This window comes from Carettochelys insculpta, chromosome 4 (assembly GCF_033958435.1).
Source record: "Carettochelys insculpta isolate YL-2023 chromosome 4, ASM3395843v1, whole genome shotgun sequence".
NCBI lineage: Eukaryota > Metazoa > Chordata > Testudines > Carettochelyidae > Carettochelys > Carettochelys insculpta.
In genome coordinates this window covers 100,297,766-100,320,211 of record NC_134140.1, presented here as the reverse complement: position 1 = coordinate 100,320,211, position 22,446 = coordinate 100,297,766, and the positions used below count along the sequence as shown (strand labels likewise).

Below are 22,446 nucleotides of genomic sequence, written 5' to 3'. Positions count from 1 at the left end.
ATTGCTCCCCCCCAAAAAAACCACCCTGCAAACAACTGCCTGGAACCTGCTGCCCACGATATTAAGGGTGTCAGGGGTGTTCACAGAGCAGTAGCAAGGGCAGCAGCTGCTGAGCCTTGAAAAAAAGCAAGACTTTTCTTGATTAATGGTAGCTGGCATAGGCCAACCTGCTTTTCTCTGCCACCATGAGCAGCTGGGGCAGTATATAAAAGCTCAGCCTCTCCTGTGGAACAGATTGCAAGGGTGTGTCAGTTCATACAGGGAGGAAAAGATAGGGTCGACACTTCAGAAGTGAGGAAACAATCAGCTAAGGGAGTAGACAGAGCTTCTTTCTGCCTCTCTTGGCTGTGACCTATTCCTGCTTCATTCTCTTCTGCAGATCCCAGCCAAAGGAAGCCTCTCATTGGAAGGTAACAAAAACAGTGCAGTGGGAAATGGAGGTGTCCGTATTAAAATGGTACAGGGAACGCAGTCCAAAGCTTATTTACCTGCTTGCCTGATCTCTCTCTCTCTCTCTCTCTCTCTCTCTCTCTCCCTCTCCCCCTGAAGCCTGGTGTTGTCATGGGGTTGGGTGAAATAGCAACTTCTGTTACAGTCTGATTTGATGTTTTCGTTATGAACCTGAATCCCAGGCCAGCTTTCCTGCAAGATTCCCACAGGTTAAGGAACTTTTCAATGAAGCTGTCATGAATTTTGTGTGAATTCAGTCTGATCTATGAGTGGGGGGAAAAAGAACTTATTTGAGGTGGTAAGGATGGAAAATGATGTGAGTTTTTGCAGCTGTCCTACTGTCTGGGTGTAGTAGGGACACTGATGAGAACCAATTAGCTTAAGTTCAGGCTAGCCAAACAGACATGATGCTTATTGACAAGGAGGAACAATTTAGGGAGCACATAAAGTCTGTGACCATCTCCTCAGCTGATGGAATATGTCTCTTGCTTTTGTCAAATTAATGCATACATTAGGAGTCCAGGGCTACGTCTACACGTGCAGCCAACATCGAAATAGTCTATTTCGATGAATAACGTCTACACGTCCTCCAGGGCCAGCAACGTCGATGTTCAACTTCGACGTTGCTCAGCCCAACATCGAAATAGGCACAGCAAGGGAACGTCTACACGTCAAAGTAGCACACATCGAAATAGGGATGCCAGGCACAGCTGCAGACAGGGTCACAGGGCGGACTCAACAGCAAGCCGCTCCCTTAAAGGGCCCCTCCCAGACACAGTTGCACTAAACAACACAAGATACACAGAGCTGACAACTGGTTGCAGACCCTGTGCATGCAGCATAGATCCCCAGCTGCCGCAGAAGCAGCCAGAAGCCCTGGGCTAAGGGCTGCTGCCCACGGTGACCATAGAGCCCCGCAGGGGCTGGAGAGAGAGCATCTCTCAACCCCCCAGCTGATGGCCGCCATGGAGGACCCAGCAATTTCGACGTTGCGGGACGCGGATCGTCTACACGGTCCCTACTTCGAGGTTCAACGTCGAAGTAGGGCGCTATTCCTATCTCCTCATGAGGTTAGCGACTTCGATGTCTCGCCGCCTAACGTCGAAGTTAACTTCAAAATAGCGCCCGACGCGTGTAGACGCAACAGGCGCTATTTCGAAGTTGGTGCCGCTACTTCGAAGTAGCGTGCACGTGTAGACGCAGCTCAGGACTCCCAGAGTGACCAAAATACCTTCTTTATTTAGAGCTGGCCTTTTTTACTGAATGAGGAATGGTGATCTGACACCTTTCTAATCCCTGGGCTAGATTAATACAATATACTCTCCCTGATCTGATCATAAGCAGTCAGGGACCCTTGCATACTGGGAACCACCTCTGCCTTCAAGCCCAGAGCAGCTGTTTACCACTGGCCGTCCTTTTCTACAGCAGGTATTGGGTAACTCTAAGAGCGTAGGTTACAGTTGCGCAAGTCATGGAATGCAGGTTCCATCTTGGATTGCCTATTTTGTTTGATTCAGAGCAGAAAGTGGTATGTCAATGCTCTCTTTGTGCTCTTAAGGAAGTGTCCAAATGTGTAAATACACTCCTTTGCATATGTGTTTTCAATATTCTTTGAGATATTCTTTTCTGGCATCGTGTCCTATTACAATCTGAAGTAATAATCTAGGTAGGGCAGTGTTCACCAAACCTTATGGAATATACTCTAGCTATGTAAGAAAGTGAAGACAAAGCTATATGGAGAGGTAAGAAAAGGAGCATGCCACATGCAGAATTTTGCCAGATTTCATTGTTTTGTGACTTTTTAACATGGTCTATTTTAATGTCAGAATTTCTCTGTCTTTCACCTTATTTCTCCAAATGCCAGACTAACTGAAACTCAGGCAGAATTATGATGTAACAGTCTTAGATTAGTGGTCTCTTATAGGGTAAACTCATTTTGCAAATATTACAATATTTTTGTGCCCACTTAGGCTGATTGATCAAACTGGGGGTTTTCTACCTTGTACCTTGTAGTGTATAGACTGGATTCTGTCATGCTTGATATTACTAGCTACTTTTTAAGCAGAGGAAGTATACGTGTATAGGTACACGTGTTTAAAAAAAAAAAGGTGGGAGTGGATTAAATAGTGGACATTTGCTCAGGTCCATATTCTTGAACTTGCTGGGTCAAAAATTCAGGATGTTTATACTGTATTTAGAAACCAATTAATGTCAAGCTCAGTCTCGGAACTAAACCTTCTCTGAGATCAGCCATTGTGACTGGCAGCAAGTTGCAAGTAGCAGAGCAATGCCCCCTGCCAGTCTCTCCAGAAAAGGGAATATTGCCCAAAGCACCAGGGACACTCCTAACTTCCAGGTCTGTGAATTTTGGTTTAGTTTGATTTGGACTGAATTACTTCGCAAGTGAACTGAATATGTGCTAGGTTTTTGCATAGCTGCACTGATTCAGTTCCTACATACAGCGTGCCACATGCATCCAGTGCAAACCATGTATTGAAAGTAAGGACGTGTACTGCTACTGTGGAGGTCACTGCGTTTGTACTGTATTTGTACAGAAATGATTGTAATTCTGCTCTTCCACAGGCCATGGCAACTGGACTGAATGTAATCCTTCTCTTTTATTTTCTTGCTTCCATTCAAACAAGGCCTTATAACAAGTAGAGAGACAAGCAACACAGCATGAGAGATAAATAATACAGAAGACATTTGTCAAAGAATTGAAATTGATCTTTTTTTAAAACAAATTGCTTTAGAAAATATTCTGAATGGATATAAGATTAACTCGAGAAGGTTGAATTTTTATTATTTTTTTAAAAATAATCTGCTTTAACTAAAACAAACAAACAAAACCTGCCTAGTTACCCATGGGGCCTTCTTCATTGGTCTTATCAATCTATCATTGCTGAATTAAAATAGGGATGTGGCTTGTAGCCGGCATTCAATAAGACATGATGTCCCTCTGTTGGGAACGCTCTCTTTTTTTCTGTTTCTTGGTGCCTGGGAAAGCTGTTTTTAAAAGTTTGAATCATTGCATGGAGTCACTGGCCCCTCTGAGGCGGCTTTCTCTCTCTTCTTAAGAACAGACCACGCACAGAGCCAGATGGTTCCCGTCTGCTGGCTTTATTCAATGCACTTCCTCCCACAGACGGGAGCCCTTTTGCCCTCCTTCCAAGCCCCCCCACCTCCCCTTCAACCATCTACCACTGGGCCTTTCTGTTCTGTGGCTGGAAATAATCTTTTATTGCCCAGTTGTTCGGAAGTGACCTTTTGCCCTTGATTAGATAGCACCAGGCTCTATCACCGGATTGCTTTTGAGCTGGCAGTTGCTTTTTTGTGTTCACTGATCCGGTGTCAGGGAGAACAATGCAAGTCTTTGCAAAATTTTAGTACCGCTAAGGCCTCATGTGGGATAGCTGGGGGAAAGGGGGAATGGGATTGTATAAAGCAGCCTCACAGACCACGATTAATTATTTAAAAAAATACTTTAATAAACTGCAAAAAAAATTCGGTGTATTTTTATACCAGTCTTACACGTATTTACAAATCAACTTTCCCTCTTTGCCAAGCAGCTAGAGTTTGCAGTCAAAGCTAACAAAGAGAAATAGGAAACAGATTCTCTTACAGTGTATTGTATGTGTATGTACAGGCATGTGAGCTTCAGGGGTGGTGAGTGTCTGTGGCAGATTTGTGGTGAAAAAGGCTGTCCCAGCTGAGGTTAGACCTCAAAACCCAGTCTCTCTCTGCTTCAGGACTTGAAGAGCTCTGTGTGGCTCAAAAGCTTGTCTGTCTCCCCAGCCGACTTGGTCCAGTGAAAGATATCGTCTCTTTCACAACCTGGAACTGGTATGACCACGGCTACATGGATTATTATACCCAGGGGGCCAACAGAATGGGGGCCTCAGGGGGAAGTGGTGGGGCAACGGCAGGAGGGGCAATGAGACTTCAGTGTGGCAGGGACTACACTACACCCTTCTCTCACCAGCCAGCCCTTAGTGCTTCATAGAGCGAAGTACCCAGGGCTCCAGCAATGATTTTAACAGCCCGAGGCTCTGGCTGGCACTGGTGATGCAGCGGGCCCAGGCTCACGCGTGGGGGAGCAATTGCCTCAGGCCCTTTAAATGACCACCAGAGCAACAGGCAGTGCACTAGGCTGCTGCTGTGTGGGGTATGCTCAGGCAGCACTGAAGGCTGGCTGCCCCCAGTCTCACCCTTTCTGCCTGAGGACCTGCCCCTTCCAAGAGTACACCGCTCCCTCCCCCTGCACATTGCCCAGAGACCTGGCAAATCTGTCATCTGCCACTGCCCAGGGCCTTTTGGATCATCAAGCCCCAGGGCAATTGCCCCATCTGCTGCATGCTGTCTGCTGGTCTGATTATACCACAATTCACTCATGGACTGAAAAGCTGTGGTCAAGGAAGTTTTCAAAATGCGTTCAATATGACAATCTATAGCCCAGTAAAAAAAAAAAACATGCGTCTGGCTTCCGTTCCCAGGGAAGTTAATAAAAAAAAAAAGGTCACCTGTCTATAGAATCTTTGTACCAGCCTATAGGATTCTCTGGAAATGTTATGGAATGTTTAGACTAATTTTTATAGACTTGTGTTGTTTTCATTGCTACCAAATTTGATAGGACATTTATATATGGGATATTTGGCAGCCCAGACAAGTCCTTCAAAATTAGCTTACACTGTAGTAAACAGCTCAGAAGACTTTTTTTTTAAAGTTTTGAACAGTGCCAAAAATAAATATTTTTAAATGTTTGTTCGTACATTAAGTTGGGTGAACTCACACATCATTTGGCTTAGATTTTTAATTCAGAATACCAAGACAGTTTATTATATGTATTAGTGATCCTTTTTTCGTGACTCTGTACAAACACCAATAAGAAGCAGACCCACTGATATGAGCTTGCTAACTAAATAGGGACAAGATGTGACATGACATACAGCAGGAGACGAAGGAAGTGACAGATGACCGTCAACTCAATAATGGCAGTAACAGGACCACAATATTGCATATAATTGCCAAGTGTCAAATTTCGAGGCATTATATTTTTGTTTTTGTTGTTGTAGATGTGTTTGTTCTGAGAAGCAACGCAATGAAGAGTTAAAACTTCTCTGTCAAGCCAACTGGCTAGCCATTATCACGCAAGGCCATTTATCAGGGAAGTCATGGGAAAGGTGAGTCCACTGAATGGTTTGGAAGGAATAAAGAATAGTGGCTACACGCATCAAGCAAGGAAGCTGCTCCATGCTTAAGGGTAAGTCTGGAAGAAGGCAAAGATACTTGAGGGAGAAGCAGGCCAGTGGTGGTTGAGGCTGCTATTCCCAGCAGTGCAAAGCAGTGCTGTGAAATGAGATGAGACTAGAAATGGACATTGCACTGATGGAGATGAAAGAGGCAAAGGACCCAAAGAAGGTGGGATTTTAGTTAGCGAGCTAGAAAGATGATTTATGTACTGAATTGTGTGTACATTCATTTATTATAAGGGTTTCTAAGGTTGCGAGCGTTGTTACATAACGGAAAGTACAACGACATGTCAGAACGGACCAACGCAGCCTAGTAGCACTGTCCACGCCCACTTAATGGTAAAAACCTTATCAAACTTGAATATGTTTAAAAGGAAGTTTCTAACTGGAAACCCTAATAATTTAATGGAAGGCAATTTGAGTATGATTGCCATCCCTTCTCCACTAGGACACTCAGACTGTGTTTAAAAAAGAAATGGGAAGCCCAGGGTAATATTAGGTGGTCACTTAGAACCCAAATTGTCCATTTGATAAGGAGCCTCACTCTGATCTGTGCTGGTAAAGATTTGGAGAAAATTGAGTAAAAAAATGTGGAGTTTTCCTCTTTCCCTGTGTATATTATTTTCTCTGCAAAATTAACTAGCTGTATATGCTTATAGCCTTAACATCTTTCATCATATACAATCAATATAAGGGGTACTGCGTATTGTGTATATGGGATAGTGGTGTGAGAGCAGGACACCGGGGGCAGAGGAAGTTGATTGGGAGAAGAGGCCTAGTAGGAGTATAGAGAATTGGAAATTGGGACTGAAGTTGGATGGTGTGAGAGGTGACTGGGACTTTGTATGGGGAGAAGTCTGGAAGATAGACAGGGAAACGGGGTATAGGAACAATGATGGAGACTGGGACTGAGAGTCGGAGGGGAGGGACTGTGACTGGTTGTGCAAGGGGACTGTGAACCAGTGTGTATGGTAGGGATTGGAACTGACAAGATAAAGACATTGGGGGTGATTATTTGGGGGACAAAGAAAAGGGGGCCGGGGATAGGAAATATGTAATAAAGGAGGATGGTCAGGGTTCAAGGCTATAATGGGCAAGGAGACAGGTACAGGAAGCTAAAGGAATGGAGACGGGGTTGTTAGGTGAGGCAATAGGGGTGAGGAGCCAAGAGTGCTGAACAGACAGGGCTGGGGTAGGGACAGATTGGAAGGGGTTAAGCTTAGTGGGCGCTTGGAATGGAACCCAAGATCTGAGTCTGAGCAATTCCACTTCTGATAAAAATTTTCAGTGAAACCCCCTGTAACTGGTGGGAACTCCCTGACATTGAGCGATGATCCTAGCAGGGGACAGGGAGTTTCCACTATGTTCATACTGCCTGATCCAAACCTCTTTCAAATCAGTGACTCTTTTGCCACTGAGTTCAGTGGGCTTTGAGTCAGGTGCTGGAACTAAGAGTTCCTGGGGTGCTGCCACACCTCCTGGCTTGAAGTGGTTTCCATTATATACAGAGTTTTCTGTTGGCTTCAATGGCTTCCAACACCTACACTATACACATCGTTTCAGAACTCCTGGATCAGGTACTTGCCGCTGGGACACTTGTGTTGGTGAGCGATAAGACCAGTTGGTTTAATTTGCATGTAAAGCACCTTGTATGTTATATATGAGATGTTGCTAAATACTCTTGTAAGACAAAATGAAGAAGGAGGAGGAGAAATTTGGCTGAGATGGACTGTCATGACAGCTTAAAGTCACTGTCAGGTAATTAAAAAGGCCACTGAATTTGCATAAAAGCAGTACAAATGATTTCAGTTGTGGATATTGCTTCTGAATTCATCTGCACAACAATTGGCAGTAATGTGAAACGCGAACAAGGTTTTGGTGTACGCATAGAGGTAGGAAAAGCTCCTTTACAGAAGATATCTTAGTACTATGTGCAGTACAATATGAGGCACTAGCAGCAATAAAACATGAATTAAAATACTGTGTACAGTTCCAGTCATGGTGCCATAAACTTGTGAAGGTTGGACTGCTGGAGCCAATGGGAAGCTAAATGATCAAGGGCTTTGGACTTCTGAAAAAAGTTTGACTAAACTTAGTGTTAATTGCTTAGGAGTAAATGAAGAAAATTCATGAGATCTAGAATTGGTTGAGGTCAGTGGGCAAATACAATTTTCTTTCTTAAAATAACATTTTGAATATCTGGAGAGGTGGGAGACCAAGTAAGGGAACACCAACCATTTTCTCTTTTCTATGCAGCCTTGAAAGCACTGTAGGTGAGGTAATCAAAAAGACATCAATAAAATGTTTTAAAACATAACTTTATTTGCAAGCAAAACTACATAGACTGAGAAGAGCAGACCCAGTCACTGACTGGAAGCAGTTCAGGGGAAAGTTCTTTACTTGAAATTACTGACATATGGGAAGAAAACAAAGAAGGCCATATCTTGTGGCTGAAGAAATTGTAATTGTTTGTCCTTCTCTCACCACTCTGAATTAGTGTTATTACAAACTATTTAAATGATTTACTAATTCTGTCTTAGGTAATTTTTCTTTATTTTGTCATGGTTGGGATAGCTCAGAGCTCAGAACATTCTTGGGCGACCTGCACAGGAAAATTCTTGCTAGCGAATTATTTTTATTTCTTTCCATTTGTCATATCTTTTATGTGAGCTCAGTGATAACTCTATGATATTCATTAGTCAGTCAAGAACAAAATAGAATGTGATATTTGTGGAACAAATAGTATGAAAAGTAAATGATGACTTTTATACAGTGGAAGAATATTTCCCTGAATCAGACAACATACCATGCCTATTTCTCGTCATTAGATATAAGAACCCACAGAAGTGTATTTTAAGGCTATTTCCACCTATCAACAACCCTGTCATCATTAGTAACTAGTTAGACATGATAAAACTAAGCCATTTGTAGCATTTTTAGTGATGTGTGATTGAATATTGTACTTGCTGCACAGTGGACAAGAAGGGGGTAATCCCATACTCTGCAGAGGAAGCGAAACCCACTCCTCCCTGCTGGGCATTGTTGAACTGAAGCCTCAGTGTAAAAGGGAGCAGCTCAGTTCAGTCATGGTTGGTGCATTGTTTGGACTCCTGCCTAGAAGCTGATGGAGCCCCAAGTTGCTGAGGCCAGCCGCAGTAAGACCCAGGCGCATACCTGGCTACTTGTGGATGCCCTGGGGGACATTAGAACCATTGTGAGCTTCACTGGCTGGAGACCCAGGTGACCCATAGCCCATGTGCCTGGAAGACAGTATAAAAAGTAGTCAGGGGGATTAGTCATTGATTTGAATGTAAAACTGAAGAAGAAGTTAGATGGATCCAATATACTTGCCACCCACATGGCCATAGGCTGGGCACGGGTGGAGTAGGGAAGTCTGAGTCATGGCTTACACTCCTCTGGCCACCAGGCCACACAGCCCTGCTAAGGGGGGGCAGGTCAGCCATATTGACTCTTACCATAGGGCCACACAGCCCTGCTAAGGAAGACAACTGTAGTGACGTATCACTAGGCAATACTGCCCTGACGGTAAAGGCAGCCAAATGGACTCTGCTGCAGTACTGTAACACCCTTTTGCACACCTGTTGCAAAACTGTGTTTTCAGATATTTCCGTTCCAACTGTTTACTCACTGAATACACTTCAGAAAGGCAGATGCAAAACAAACAAGAGTGGATAACACTGGGAGGATTTTTGTTAGTTGATTAAATTGTCCAGCGTGGCAAACCTCTTTCTGTCCTTGCAGTTTGACTCTGAGAGGCATTTTCCTTTTGATTTCCTGCTTAATTATTCATTGATGCATCATGTGCAGCTCAGTGAATGTATCAACTACAATTTATTTTAAGAAAGCCCTAGGGAAATCTTAAACTTCCCATTTATTTTGCAACTTATGCCTGACAAAGCTGCAACTTGGAACCCTGCTCCAGACTGCACAAGGGGCTGATGGCTCTCAGGCCCACCCCTTCTGCCCGAGGCTCCATCCTTTCTGGGGGAACAGGGCCTCCCCACATCCTGCCCCCAGGCCTGTGGTAGTTGTCAGCCCCTCTGGGTGCATGAGACGGTATGGGGTCTGAGAGGGAGTTTGGGTGTTGTAGGGGGTTATGATCTGGGGCAGGGGATAAGGGGGCAGGGTCCAAGAGGATTTATGGATACAGGAGAGGGCATTTGCTTTGGGGAGGGATGTAGGAGAGGGTGCAGAGGGTTTGGGTGGTGACCTGGGATGGGGTATTGGGATGCAGTGTCTGGGAGTGGGTATGGGTGCAGGAGAGGATACTAACCTGGGGGAGGGACGTAGGAAGGTGGTGCATGGTCTGGAGGAAGTTGGGGTCTGGTGCTGGAGGAAGGCTGTGGTGTGGAAGTGCTTACCTAGGCAGCTCCTGGCTAGCAGTACTCTCAGGCAAGCTTCCCTGCCTTCCAGCAGCCCCACCCAATGGCTGTTCCATGTGTGTCTCTGCAATGGGGAGGGCAAGGACTTTGCATGCTGCCCCCAGAAGAATCTCTCACCTCCCATTGGCCGGTTTTTGGCCAATGGGAGCTGAGAGATTTTGCAGGAGGAGGGGCAGCACCTGAAGCTCTGCAGCCCTACGAGCCAGTTGCAGGTCTGATCAAAAGGCTTGGCAGGCCGTATATTGCCCACCCCTGCTCCAAGCACTGATTTCAGCTCTTGCTTCCCTTTAGCCCATGGACCATAGTGTTGTCCACCTGTTTCTTCTGTCTTACTCAAAATAGTCTTCTTATTCTGGCTTCTGTTGCAGCAATAGCTTTATGGATTGTGCAGTTCAGGGCCCGGGACCGACTGCTGCTACCGGACCCTGGGACTATGCGTACACTGAAATTGGGAGTGAGGCTCCCAGCCTGGGTCCACTGACTTGTGTAAATGGTGCTTGTGATAGTGCTCTGTAAATAGCTGTATACACACTATGTCTTCAGCTTTAGAACCTGGGGGTGATATCAGTCTTCAGAGGCTTCATGTCACCAAAGCTAGAGGCTGGGAGGCATGCTCACAGATGCAGTGTAGAGACATACTATTATTAGGTTTGCTGCGGATTAAACACCTCGCCAGGGGGACTCACAGAATCACAGGGCTGGAAGGGACCTCAGGAGGTCATCTAGTCCAGCCCCCTGCTTCAGGCAGGATCAACCGCCACCAAGTCATCCCAGCCAGGACCTTGTCCAGCTGGGACTTAAAAACCTCAAGGGCTGGAGAATCCACCACTTCTCTAGGCAACACATTCCAATGCTTCACCACCCACCTGGTGAAGTAGTTTTTCCCAATATCTAACCTACACCTCTCCCTCTTCAACTTCAGACCATTATTCCTTGTCTCATAGGGTAAGTCTGTAGAGTAAACTCTTGATTTAACGGACTCTGATCTAATGGACTTCAGCAATAATGGAGCTATCTGACAACCCCCTCCCTCTGCCGAAATAAATGCTGGCAACTCACCAAAGCCATTGCTGGGGCTGGAGGAGCTGCCAGAGTGGCTGGGGCTGGAGGGGCTACTGAAGCAGCTGGGGCCACTGGGGCCAGAGGAGGCGGGGGGCTTTGATGAGGTGCAGGAGCTCTCCTCCCGAAGCCCTGTGTGTGTTGAGCATATTGGCACCCAGCTGCCACTGCCTGCAATGTCACTGAGCAGCAGCCATGGTTTTGGAGGCTGCTGCCCACTGGCAGGGTGGGGCTGGCCATGCTCTACCTTCAAGTGGGTGGCTCAGAGCCTGAGCTGGAGAAGCCGCACCCTTGAGAGCTGCAGGAGGTGGAAGGAGCCAGGCTGGCGTTCAGCTCCTCTCCTGGTAATTGGGAGAGGGAGATGGAGGTGTGGGGAGAAGAAAGGGGCAGGAGAGGGGAAGGGAAGGTGGGGGCAGAGGGCAGGAGTGAGTGATGGGCTGGGATGGTCCGTGCATCACCATATGGTATAACCATTCGGATATAATAGACTTTTGGCATTAACAGACGCCCCTTCCCCACTATTAGTCCATTAAATTGAGGGTTTACTGTACTGCATTTAAGGATACGATGATGGTAGTCCTAGCTTGGAGCAGACCTAATCACAGTGAAGATCTCTACTGATGTCCAGAATGGGAGATTGAAGCACCTGGCCAGGAACTCTGTAGAAATCACCTAGAAAGAGAACTTCCTTCCCTACCTGGGAATCGTAAGAGAGTGGTAAGAGAGCACAGGCACTGCTTTCCTTGATTTCTGAATATTTAGTTTCACCTCATCAGTTTAGTCACAGTGGGTCTGTCCCATGAAAGCTCATCACCTAATAAATTATTTTGTTAGTCTTTAAAGTGCTACAGAACTGCTTTTTTGTTTTATCAGCAGTTTAGAAATTGTTAAGTGTGAGGTAGTGTTCTTTCTTTGTCTGAACATTTTCTCCTAGTATTTTTCTAGGTGTTTTGATAAAGAGAACATGTCTGAATAAATTACACTGAAGCCATAACACAATATAAATGACATATAAAAGTGTGTGGAAAATAGTTTATAAAAGTAAATGAAAAGAGTACTGAAATAATTTCACAAGTTTGAGGCTATTTTCACATCTGACAAAACTGCATTCTCTAAACTTCTTAGTTTTTTCTTATGCAGTACTACTTTCTTGAGAAACAAAGCATTTCTTTGCATCTTGTTTCTTCACTTAACTTGAAATTCAGACAGTGGGACAACGTGTGCAATACATTTGTCTCTGTGGATAAGTGCTTGTAGGCTTCTGATCTTACTTTTTATATTGCTGAAATCTCACTTATATTTTCCTGTTTTGAATGAACTTATCATTTAAACACAGTTTAAAAAAAATCTAGGCAGGTAACAAGTTTTAAGAAAATTAGCTAAGTGTTGATTTTGATTATTTAGATACAATGTGGCAAGTAGAACTTGTCTCTGCTTTAACAAGACATTCTTGTTGAGTAAATATGCAGGATGCACCTCTCAAATCCAGCATCTGCCCCACAGCAGAGGGACTGAGAGCCAGAACCCCTGCCTGACCTGCAACAGCATGGGGCCAGGAGCCACAGCCCCTTCCTGCCCCACAACAAAGCAGGGCTGGGAGCTAGAGCCATTATAACAGTGCGGGATGGGAGCAGGAGACCCCTGCCTGCCTTGCAGAGCCAAGGGACAGAGCTGGGGAGCACAGCCTGGGTCTAAAGTCCTGGAGGAGGAAGGCTGACAGCTGGGGCCATGGCAGCCCCAGGAGTGCAAGGCTGTATGGAGGCAGAAGCCCTGGACCATCCCTCATCCAGCAAATTCTCTCGTTCAGGACCCATCAGGGCCTGACCATGCCAGACAAGTGAGATTCAGTTTATATTAAAATTAGGAGCAAGATTCTGCTTTTTGTTGCGATAGGGAAGTCCTGTGGAATTTATAGATTAACAAATTTTCTGGAGCATAAGCTTTCGAGGGCAAAGACTCACTTTGTTAGATGCATGTTTTTGCGGAAACAGGCTAACATGGCTATCCCTTTGGTACCTGTTACAATAGTGTAACTCTTGTATATTTCCACTTTGAAGTCAAAGAGATTATTTTAGTGATTAAATACTGTTAACAAAGCAGGCTTGTAGGACTGTGCCCTTACACTGGTGAATCTTCAATCAGAAATTTTGCGGTGGGTATTTATTATTTCCAGTTTTTACATTTATAATATTATTGGCTCTGTCTCCTATTCTGAATATAGAGAACATTGCAAATACCATAATGGCAAATGCCACAATACAGTACAAATTCATTTTAATGACTCATGCTATAGTTACTTTTTCATTGTGAAAAAACACTGCCAGTCATCTTAGTATTTTCCATTTTCTTCCAACTCATCCAAACCATGTTATGTTCTATCTATTTCTGTGACGATGATTATGAAAAGGAAAGAGTAGTAACAGGAAACTTAGGCTTGGCAAGATGGAGAATAATTTAGAAATTGTTGTAATCACTTAGTGGCTTCATAGCAGTTATTTGAGTGCAGTGAGACATGACTTATTGCTCTTGTGAAAGCATCTCAGAATGGAGAAGATTTTGTCTCAGCACAATGATATTCCATTTTAATTTGGAATACTTATGTTTTAAGCATTCTACCTTAATATAAAATATACCTATTGCTCCAAAAGAGTCAGACTTTCTCCAATTCAAGTCTGGGGAAGATTGTTTTGTTCTAATCTTCCAGATCATTTGCAGAAGGCTTCAGTTAAGGTTCAAAAGTAGCTACTCTTTCCCAAGCCTTTTAAAAGACCCATTCAGTTTAGATTCTAAATTCCTTATCTGAAGTAAGCACTGCATCTCCTGGATGTCATGTAGTGTTGCACACTTTTCCAGAACTAAACAATCAACCATCCTATCAAAATAAACCAACTCCAAAATGGTAGTAAACAGAATAAAAGAATGCTATATAATATGGTGCGTTTTGGCTGAGAACATTTCTGTGAAGTCAGCCCTTAATGTTACTGGCTTACAAGATTTACATAAATTAGTCATCATGTTTTCTCATTTTCCTTTTACATATGTATGGCTATTAGATGTGTGTGAAAAAATGTCAGGGGTATCAGAGCTCTATTTGCATTAGAATTTCCAGTGGAAATGTCAAGTGTGACCTTTTTCTTGTTTGGGTGGCTAATCCCATTTGAAATTCTTGCCATGCTCCTACAGAGGGTCAGCCCACTTCTGAATCAAGCCACTGCACCTGCTGTAACTCCCCACTCCTCCTCTTCCTCCCTCATGTTATGACTGGAGGACCTTACAGCTTGCAAACAAAAGGAGTACTCTGTCTGAGTGCCTTGAATGGCCACATTTTACAACAGTTCATGCCTCTGAATTTTGTACTAAATCATTTTGTTTTTTAATGTTACTTATAGAAGTCAAAAATTATTTTAATTTTTCCCTTTAAAAGACTAACAATTTGTGGCTTTGCACATTCAAAGTGGAGGAATAACCATTTGCAACTGAAGCTTTAAAAAGGGACTAGTAAATGCCTTGCCCACCCTGAAAGGAAACAAGGAATAAAGAAGTCTTGTGGTTGATAGACCCTCTTGTATGTATAAGATAAAATATAGTAGACTGACTTCTTTGGCTGAGTCCTATAGGCAAATCAATGCAGGCAATGTAAACAGGTGCAGATAGGCAGGATATCCACACACGCTTAGGCTACTTAAAGACAATGCTGAAATAAACTTTAAATATGTTTTGCCAATGCTTGCCTATGCTGACAACTTCCCCTTATAGGAAACACTAGACTATTAACAGGAAAACTGGTTTTAAGACTATAACACTCTCTGTTCCTGCATACATATTTTAATAAGTTTCTATATTTCCATAGAATGAAGGAGTTTAGTTAGTTAAGCAAAAGAACTTGTACCACATAAGAAAACGTTTACAAATCCCCTTATCTCCAAATGGCATTTTGTTGTTTTTAAAATATCACTTTTTTTTAAATATTTACACTGGGAAATAATCAAAGATTAAGTTCTTGTTTCCTGTAGTGACTTCACTATTATCATATTGTAGCTCCTTGCTGAATCAGATGTCAGTCAAAGCTTTTCAGTTAGATCGCTGCTATATTTTCAGGGTTATACACAGCCAAAATCAGGGTGCCTTTGAAATGAGCTTTTGACATTAAAGAGTAAAGCAAACTTCTGAACCTCTGAGATTTAACATAAAACATGGTTTATAGAAAACACAGGACTGAGGGAAGTAGATTTTATTCCTGGCACTAGTGAGCAAGTAACAGACTTGTGTGTCTTAGATTTTTAAATCTGCACAATAAGAATAAAACACATTATGAAGATAAAAGGTGCCATGGAAATAGTCCATAGGAGCTTGCATGAGATTGGGAATAAAATACTACAGCCTATTTCATAATATAGTATGTGCTATATTATACTGCATAGTCTTACACCTAATATTATATGTACAGTAAACACTATGCTGTGTAATAGTTCTGTACTATAGGAGAGTTGTTTGTGTTGCTGAATAGCACGACGTTGTAACACTTGAACAGCTCTGCAACTTCCAGCTGATTTATTATTCATAATCTCTTTACTGGCTATAGAGGAAAGGTTTCATTAAAAAAAGGTGCAGAACATGTTGCTTGTATGTACTGAAAAATATTCCAAGTGCTAAGCCATTAAGACTGTTGTACTTTATCTTGGCTGAGAATGCAACGATTCAATCAACCACTGGGGATGGCAAACGACTAACAGCCCCCTACCCCCGATGCTGCATACACATCCTGCAACAACTGTGTAGCCGTGTAGCAGCAGCCCTCATCACTTTTTGCTATTTATTTTTTAGAGGCCCACCCCCACGCAACATTTAAATAAAATAGGACTTGTCGTGTACTAACTTCAGCCTTACTGTGCAGAGATCAACGTTTGTTTCCTGGTCCTTACAGTGTGCACGTCGGTGGAATGGATGACATTTTGATCACAGTACAACTTGCAACCCTTTGCCTGAGGAAGCGAGCTGCATCAACAAATTACTTCTGGTTAAAGAAAATAAACAAGCAAACAGGAAATACCCTACACTGGAAACTGATGCAGTGTGTGGTAGGAGAGTTTCTTGTCACAGGTTTTTTTTGTTTGTTTGTAAGCATGAGGTACAAACCCACAGTCACACCAGGGCTGCTCATGCAGGTGCTGTGACTCAAGACAGCAATGATTCATCACTCAGGCCAGGTCTACATTAGACCTGACAGTTGATTTCAGATACTCAATTCTAGCTACAGCAATTGAGTATCTAGAATCGACATATCAGAAATTCTGTTTTGACTGTCTTCGCTAAGGCAGGGCAACAGGAGCATTTCTCACTTCTACATTTCTTACCCCTTGTGATAGCAAGTACAGGGGTTAACTGCTGGCCCCAGGCAGATCAATTTCATGTGTCTTTACTAGAGGGGTAAAACTGAACTCTGGAAGATTGACCCGGTCAAGGTCGAGCCTCATGGAAATGTAGACAAGTCCCCAGGCATGTTGCAGCAACTCAGCTGTATTGCTCAGCCCTCGTGCATGCTGCAGCTACCAATCAGTAAGCACGTCTGGGTCAGATGACCACCAGGCACGGTTATTCCACTGATTCTGACAAAAGCTATAAGTTAGTCTCTGCAACAGCATTGCTCAGCCAGGATCCTGCCTGTTCTGTTAGAAATACCTTTTATGTTCAGCCTGCTCTTGCCTTCTTCCAGGCTGCTTCAGCCTTATCCATGCCCTATTCTGACCTTTTTCCAGCTTTGCCCCTTTCTCCTGATATCTAAACCCCTGGAGTGCCTCAAGCTTGGCTTTGATATTTAAGCTGCATTTGGATTGTCTATGTACTCTGAATATGGTTCAGATCCACAGCTTGTCCCCAGACCCTGCTTTCAAGTGATCCTAGGCCTGGGTCTCATTATAGCTGGCTCCCACCATTGGGCATGAGTGTCTATAACCCAGAGTCAAACAGTAAGGAATTATCTAAGATGACAGGAACCAATCTGTCATGACTTAAATTAAGGGGCTTGGGGAAGGGATCTGTGTGTCAGCAATGTGACATAGCCTTGCAGATATAGGCTTTTTAAATTTCATGATCAAAATCTGTTTCATACTATAGTTCATTTGGATTAATTACTTATTGACTGCTGTCTTCTGAGAGGGATGTTTAAAGGCAGCCTCCCTCTTAGTAGCTTTCATAAAAGTGATCCCATTGGACACCAATGGAGTTACTCTTGATTTACCTCTTTGCAAGTGAAATCAGAATCAAGCTCATTGGATACTTCTCTGGCCTTGTTAGAAATAACGCAGCATTTTCAAGCAACTGGTTTTGTGTAGTACCTTGGGTTTTGAAAACAGACTATGTTCATCACAAAGATTAATCTCCTTCATATTGTTATTCTGGTATGTGCTCTCCCTTCTGAAGCAGTGGAGCCTGATGCACATGGAACAACCTTGCAAAGTCTTTGCAGAGATGGGGTAAGACAATACAGCTAGCACTTTGTTTTGTTTCTGTGATCTCAGTGTGTAAGAATTTGCTAGCTAGCAACCTAAACTTCTACCTGTGCTAACTATAGGGCCGTGGCAGGCATCTTAGCTGAGAGTGGTATGTGACCTTAGTCCCAGTGAGAACTGAGTTTATGGTGGCTCTTTTGTAAATGGGCATTCTCCGTAAATGACTCTGAAGTTTATGCAGTTTTATGGCTGGAAAGTGTGTAAGTGTAATATTGCTGCATTCAAACTGCTTTTTATTATTATGCTTAAACTACTCATTGTCAATTGAATGTTCTATGATTCTATGATGTTTATTTATCATCTTTGCTGACCCACATATTTTAAGTAGGAAGAACAAAGGGAAATATCAACATTTATTTTTAAAATTTGAAAAGTAGTTTATGTCCAAGAATTTTCCAAGGAGGATGCATGAAGCTTTGGGCAAGGGTCATCTTGGGGCAAGTTCTCTTCATTGCAGGGATATGAAACAAAGGTGAGATTCCAAAGGGCACACTTCTTAAATGGCTTGTAGCATTGGTTTTATACACTGCTTCAGTTTCTTCCTTTAGGTGCCTTATTGATTGCTATAGGCTCTCTTGGGTTGAATGGCATGTCTTGGTGGGGGTTGGTTTATTAATATCCCAATTCAACATAAAACAGTCTTTCACAGTCTTGCCTTAAACAGTTGGCTGGACGCAATACTTAGTCCCACAGCCCAGGTCCTGTTATGCAGTGATTCCAAAAACCTTTTCTGCTTAAGACTCTCTTCCTCTCCTTGCCCCATTCCACTGGCCAGGTGGCTCCAGCCAGGCTTCTCCATTTGAATGGCAGGGAGAATGTGTTCCAAGGTCCTTTCTGACCCTGGGTCTTCTGCAAGTGCTTTCCAGCTCCTTGCTGGACTTCCTTCCTTCAGTTGAATAGGCTCCCTCTTGTAGGAAGTGCCATCTCCATAATGAAACCTTTCCATTTATTATTAAGGCCTGCATGTCGGCTCCATACAGAAGACTGGCACAAGCAAAGAGCAGCCCCTGTTACCAATTGCTAACGCTCCTTCCAGCAGGAGGCTTGGGTGGCTCAGGTCAAAGCTGAACTAGTCTTTGAAGCTTTACCTGAAAAGTATTTGCTAATAGCAGCTTGCCGGTAAGTATATTAAATATACTGGCTAGATCAGAATCATATATAATCCACATTCATCTGATGTGTTGTGACAAGCAAGAGAGGACTGTCTGAATGGTCCATTGGAAGCTGTTGGTGAGACCCCTGCTGAAGTTGCTTTAAGTTATTGGGTGAGGGGCCAGGAGAGGCTGAGATAGGATTGAGAGGCCTAAAAAAATGTCATTGGCAATGCTCCCTTCCCTCAACTAGCCTATTCAGCAGAGTTGGACGGATTTAGGCTTAGAGCCTTTCATTTTCAAATAACCTTTTGCACATGGGCTAACGAATCCTCAGAGCAGCCCTATGAGATCACTACTAGGTACAGTACACACGCATAATAATAATAAAAATGGTCCCTGTGCTGGGATTCTCCAAGAATTCAGTTCAACTTCACTTACTTTGATTGTATACCAGTAACTCAACCTAACTACAGTAAAACCCCAAGTTATGTGGGGGTTGTGTTCCTGCGACACCCATGTAACTCAAATTTTCAGGCAAGTTGGGGTGTGGAGCCAGGACCCGGGCTGCCGTTTGATTCCCAGGTCCCTGCCATTTGCCAGACTCAGGAAACTGATCAGCCCACCAGGACTGGTCAGTTTCCTGGCTGCTTTTCCCTGCCTCCCCAGGGAAGGCAGGGAGAAGGGTTTGTTAGCTTGCAGACAGCTAGGCAGGCTAAAAGCTGACAGCCACGTGGCTGGGGGAAGGCAGGGAGAAGGGGCTCTTAGCCTGTCTAGCTTCTGACAGCTGCGGACAGCTAGGCAGGCTAAGAGTCATAGAGCAGCTTCAACTTGTGCTTAACTTGCATTAAAGTGAGTTAAGCACAACTTGAAGCTATGTATTTCGAGGGTTTACTGTATGCTTATCAGTTAGACTCAAGAGGAGGGGTAGATGCCGAGGATACCATGCATCCAGAGTTGAATTAGGAGTGCTTAGTCTTGCTCACTTATTGAATGCTGTACTTTTCTTTTGCTGCAGTCTTCTGTTGAAATGCTTAATACAGATGTCTTTGCCCCAAACTGTTCAGAATCTAAGTTCTTTCCAGTTTACAAATGGAGAAAGTGAGACAAAGGTTAAGGGATTTGCCTGAGGTCACACCAAACAGTCAAGATCAGAGAGTGATGGAGTGCCACTCTAATGGAACCCCCTTACCCACCAGTCTACGTTTCCACTCACATTGCTAAGAGGGAGCCCAGGCTAGTGAGTCAGAGATACGCCAGTTCCAGGTGGCACCCCAGGAGGGAATCAATCACATAGAGATCTGTTAAACTTGAGTTCCTGTCATCCAGTACTTTCCTTACGCTATTAGAGACAACAATCATTCCAGCCTGATTCAGCATAATGCTTAAACGCATGCAGAACTTTAACCATGTGACTAGTTCCCTTGAGTACAGCAGAGGCTCTTCACATGGTTCAATACCTTCCTGAACTGGGACATCTCTGACATGTTGTAAAATCCTCCCTATTCAGGACAACAAGCACCCACGGGTTTTCAAAATTTAGATATAAAATATCTTAAAACACAACATATCAGATAAATGCCACTAAGTGCTGGATAAAATAAACATTAGATTGCTTGACAAGTAGTTTTTTTAAGTTTCAGTATTTTACATTATAGTGATTTCAAACATATGTGGTTATAAGCTTATCAGATTTCCAAAAATGAACTTTCTATAAAAATCACACTGGGCCTTTCAGCTGTGTTTTTCTCCATTATTTATAGACAAATTGAAAACAAATGTCTTTTTTTAAGGGGCACAATGAACTGGAAACAGCTGTCAGAATGTGCCTTTCCTCCAGAATTCATTTGCAGCGTGAATTTATATTAAAGCCAAATTATTTTCTTCTATCTGAAGTGCTAGGTTTCACTCTTTTAATGGTAGTCTCAGTGAATATATGAGTGGAAAATAAAAGGAAAAGTCGAATTATTGCAACAAGACTTATGATCATTTTCAAAAAGCACCAAGTGAGAACTTTCCATAAACAGGCTGTTTTTCTGTAGCCGGGATGTTTATTTCTTATTAGAGTTAACGTTGGCATCAAATTTTTGGGTTAAAATCTGTAGTCTATACTCAAAGTTAGTGGGTTTCTTCTCTTAAGTAAGCGTTGCTGCAGGACTAAGACTATTTGTGCGCATATATCATATTCTAGTCTGCTCTAATGTAGCAATAGTGGCTTTTTAAAAAAATCTAGTATACTTTTTTTTCTGAGAGTACTCACTGCCAGATATCAGAGGGGTAGCCGTGTTAGTCTGGATCTGTAGCAGCAACGAAGGGTCCTGTGGCACCTTATAGACTAACAGAAAAGTTTAGAGCACGAGCTTTCGTGAGTTAACTCTGAAACTCTGAGTGCATCTGAAGAAGTGAGTTAACTCACGAAAGCTCATGCTCTAAACTTTTCTGTTAGTCTATAAGGTGCCACAGGACCCTTCGTTGTCACTGCCAGATGTGTCACAGGAGAGCATAAAACCACCCAACTGAACTACCTTAACTTTACAGTATGAGAGGAAGCGTGGGGAGGATTCCCTGTTGAAGTTTACTGGTTATTAGCTTATGTCCAGAAGCATGTAATATGATTCTGTGGCACATCTGCATTTATGGGAATTGGTTTTCGTGAGTAGGGCCTTGGGTACACTACAGTCCTGGATGCTTGAAAATCCACACATGCTGAAGGGGATTTCAGCTCTGCAGGGTGAATTCTACTGAATAAAACTGAGTTTCTGTTGTGGATCTATCCTACATTCTTACTACACTGTTGTAAAAAGAATGAACGTATGGGATTAGAGAGCAGCATTTCTTGTGCCAAATTAAACCCTGTGGTAATATGCCATTGATGCCAACCAAATTAACTCAGAATGGATCTGGGCTTTTTTTGTCTGTTATGAAACATCTTATTGAGGCAAGTGTCTGTGTGACTGTCAGGGAGAAGTTAATGTCTGTTCTGTGTGCTGGTGTAAGGAAGCTCCCAGCACCTCTGAGGGAAGCCAGTGCAATCTGTCTGTTCTAAACAGCTGTTACGAGGTGAGGCACACTGTTCTCCCCGTCAGGGTAATGTTGCTTGTTCTCCTTACTCTGAAATCATGAGTGGCTGATGTGCTGTGCTCAGAGAACAGGGCATGTGCTTTACCACCACCAACAGTGTGCCCCAGGCAGGGGTGAAAATAACAAATTTCTTACAGGTACTGTCCTATCACAACCCACCCCTCTATGCGGGGGAGGTGGGGGTGGACTTTAAGACTGGGTGAGGGGGGGTTCAATATAACAGTACCGGTGAGAAATTTAAGTGTGGGCTGAAGTCTGGTGGGCTCAGGGCATGGAGTTGGGATATATAGGTAGGTGAAGGAATCAGGCCAGGGAGCTGGAGGTATGGGGTGTGCAGGTGTCAGGGGAGGGAGTAAAGTGTGGGGAGGGGACCTGGGGATGGATTACCATTCCTGTCTGGGACTGGGCTTCTGAAGCTTGGCAACCAAGGGTGGACAAGGAACAGGCCTGGATGGGGGCTACTGTGCCCAGACAGGGCCAGGCCCAGATTGCTGTGCCCAGATCATGGCCAATTCTGGCCTTCCTTGCTACCCCTGCTGCAGCAGGAGCCGGGCTGCTGCCAAGTCCTCCCACACCCAGATGAGGGTCAGGAATGGGGTGACTG

General features: G+C 43.7%; 1 protein-coding gene across 2 annotated transcripts in view; it reads left to right on the top strand.

Annotated features, from left to right (window-relative positions):
* The window catches only part of SPRY1 (sprouty RTK signaling antagonist 1), a 67,241-nt gene that overhangs the window by 22,445 nt on the left and 22,350 nt on the right, over window positions 1-22,446 (top strand). Inside the window, exons 4-5 of one of the 2 annotated variants that reach the window (XR_012645421.1) lie at window positions 5,523-5,630; window positions 16,086-16,239. The gene's annotated coding sequence lies outside the window, so the exon portion shown is untranslated. The remainder of the gene's footprint in view (window positions 1-5,522; window positions 5,631-16,085; window positions 16,240-22,446) is intronic. The other variant, XR_012645422.1, reaches the window with a different exon arrangement.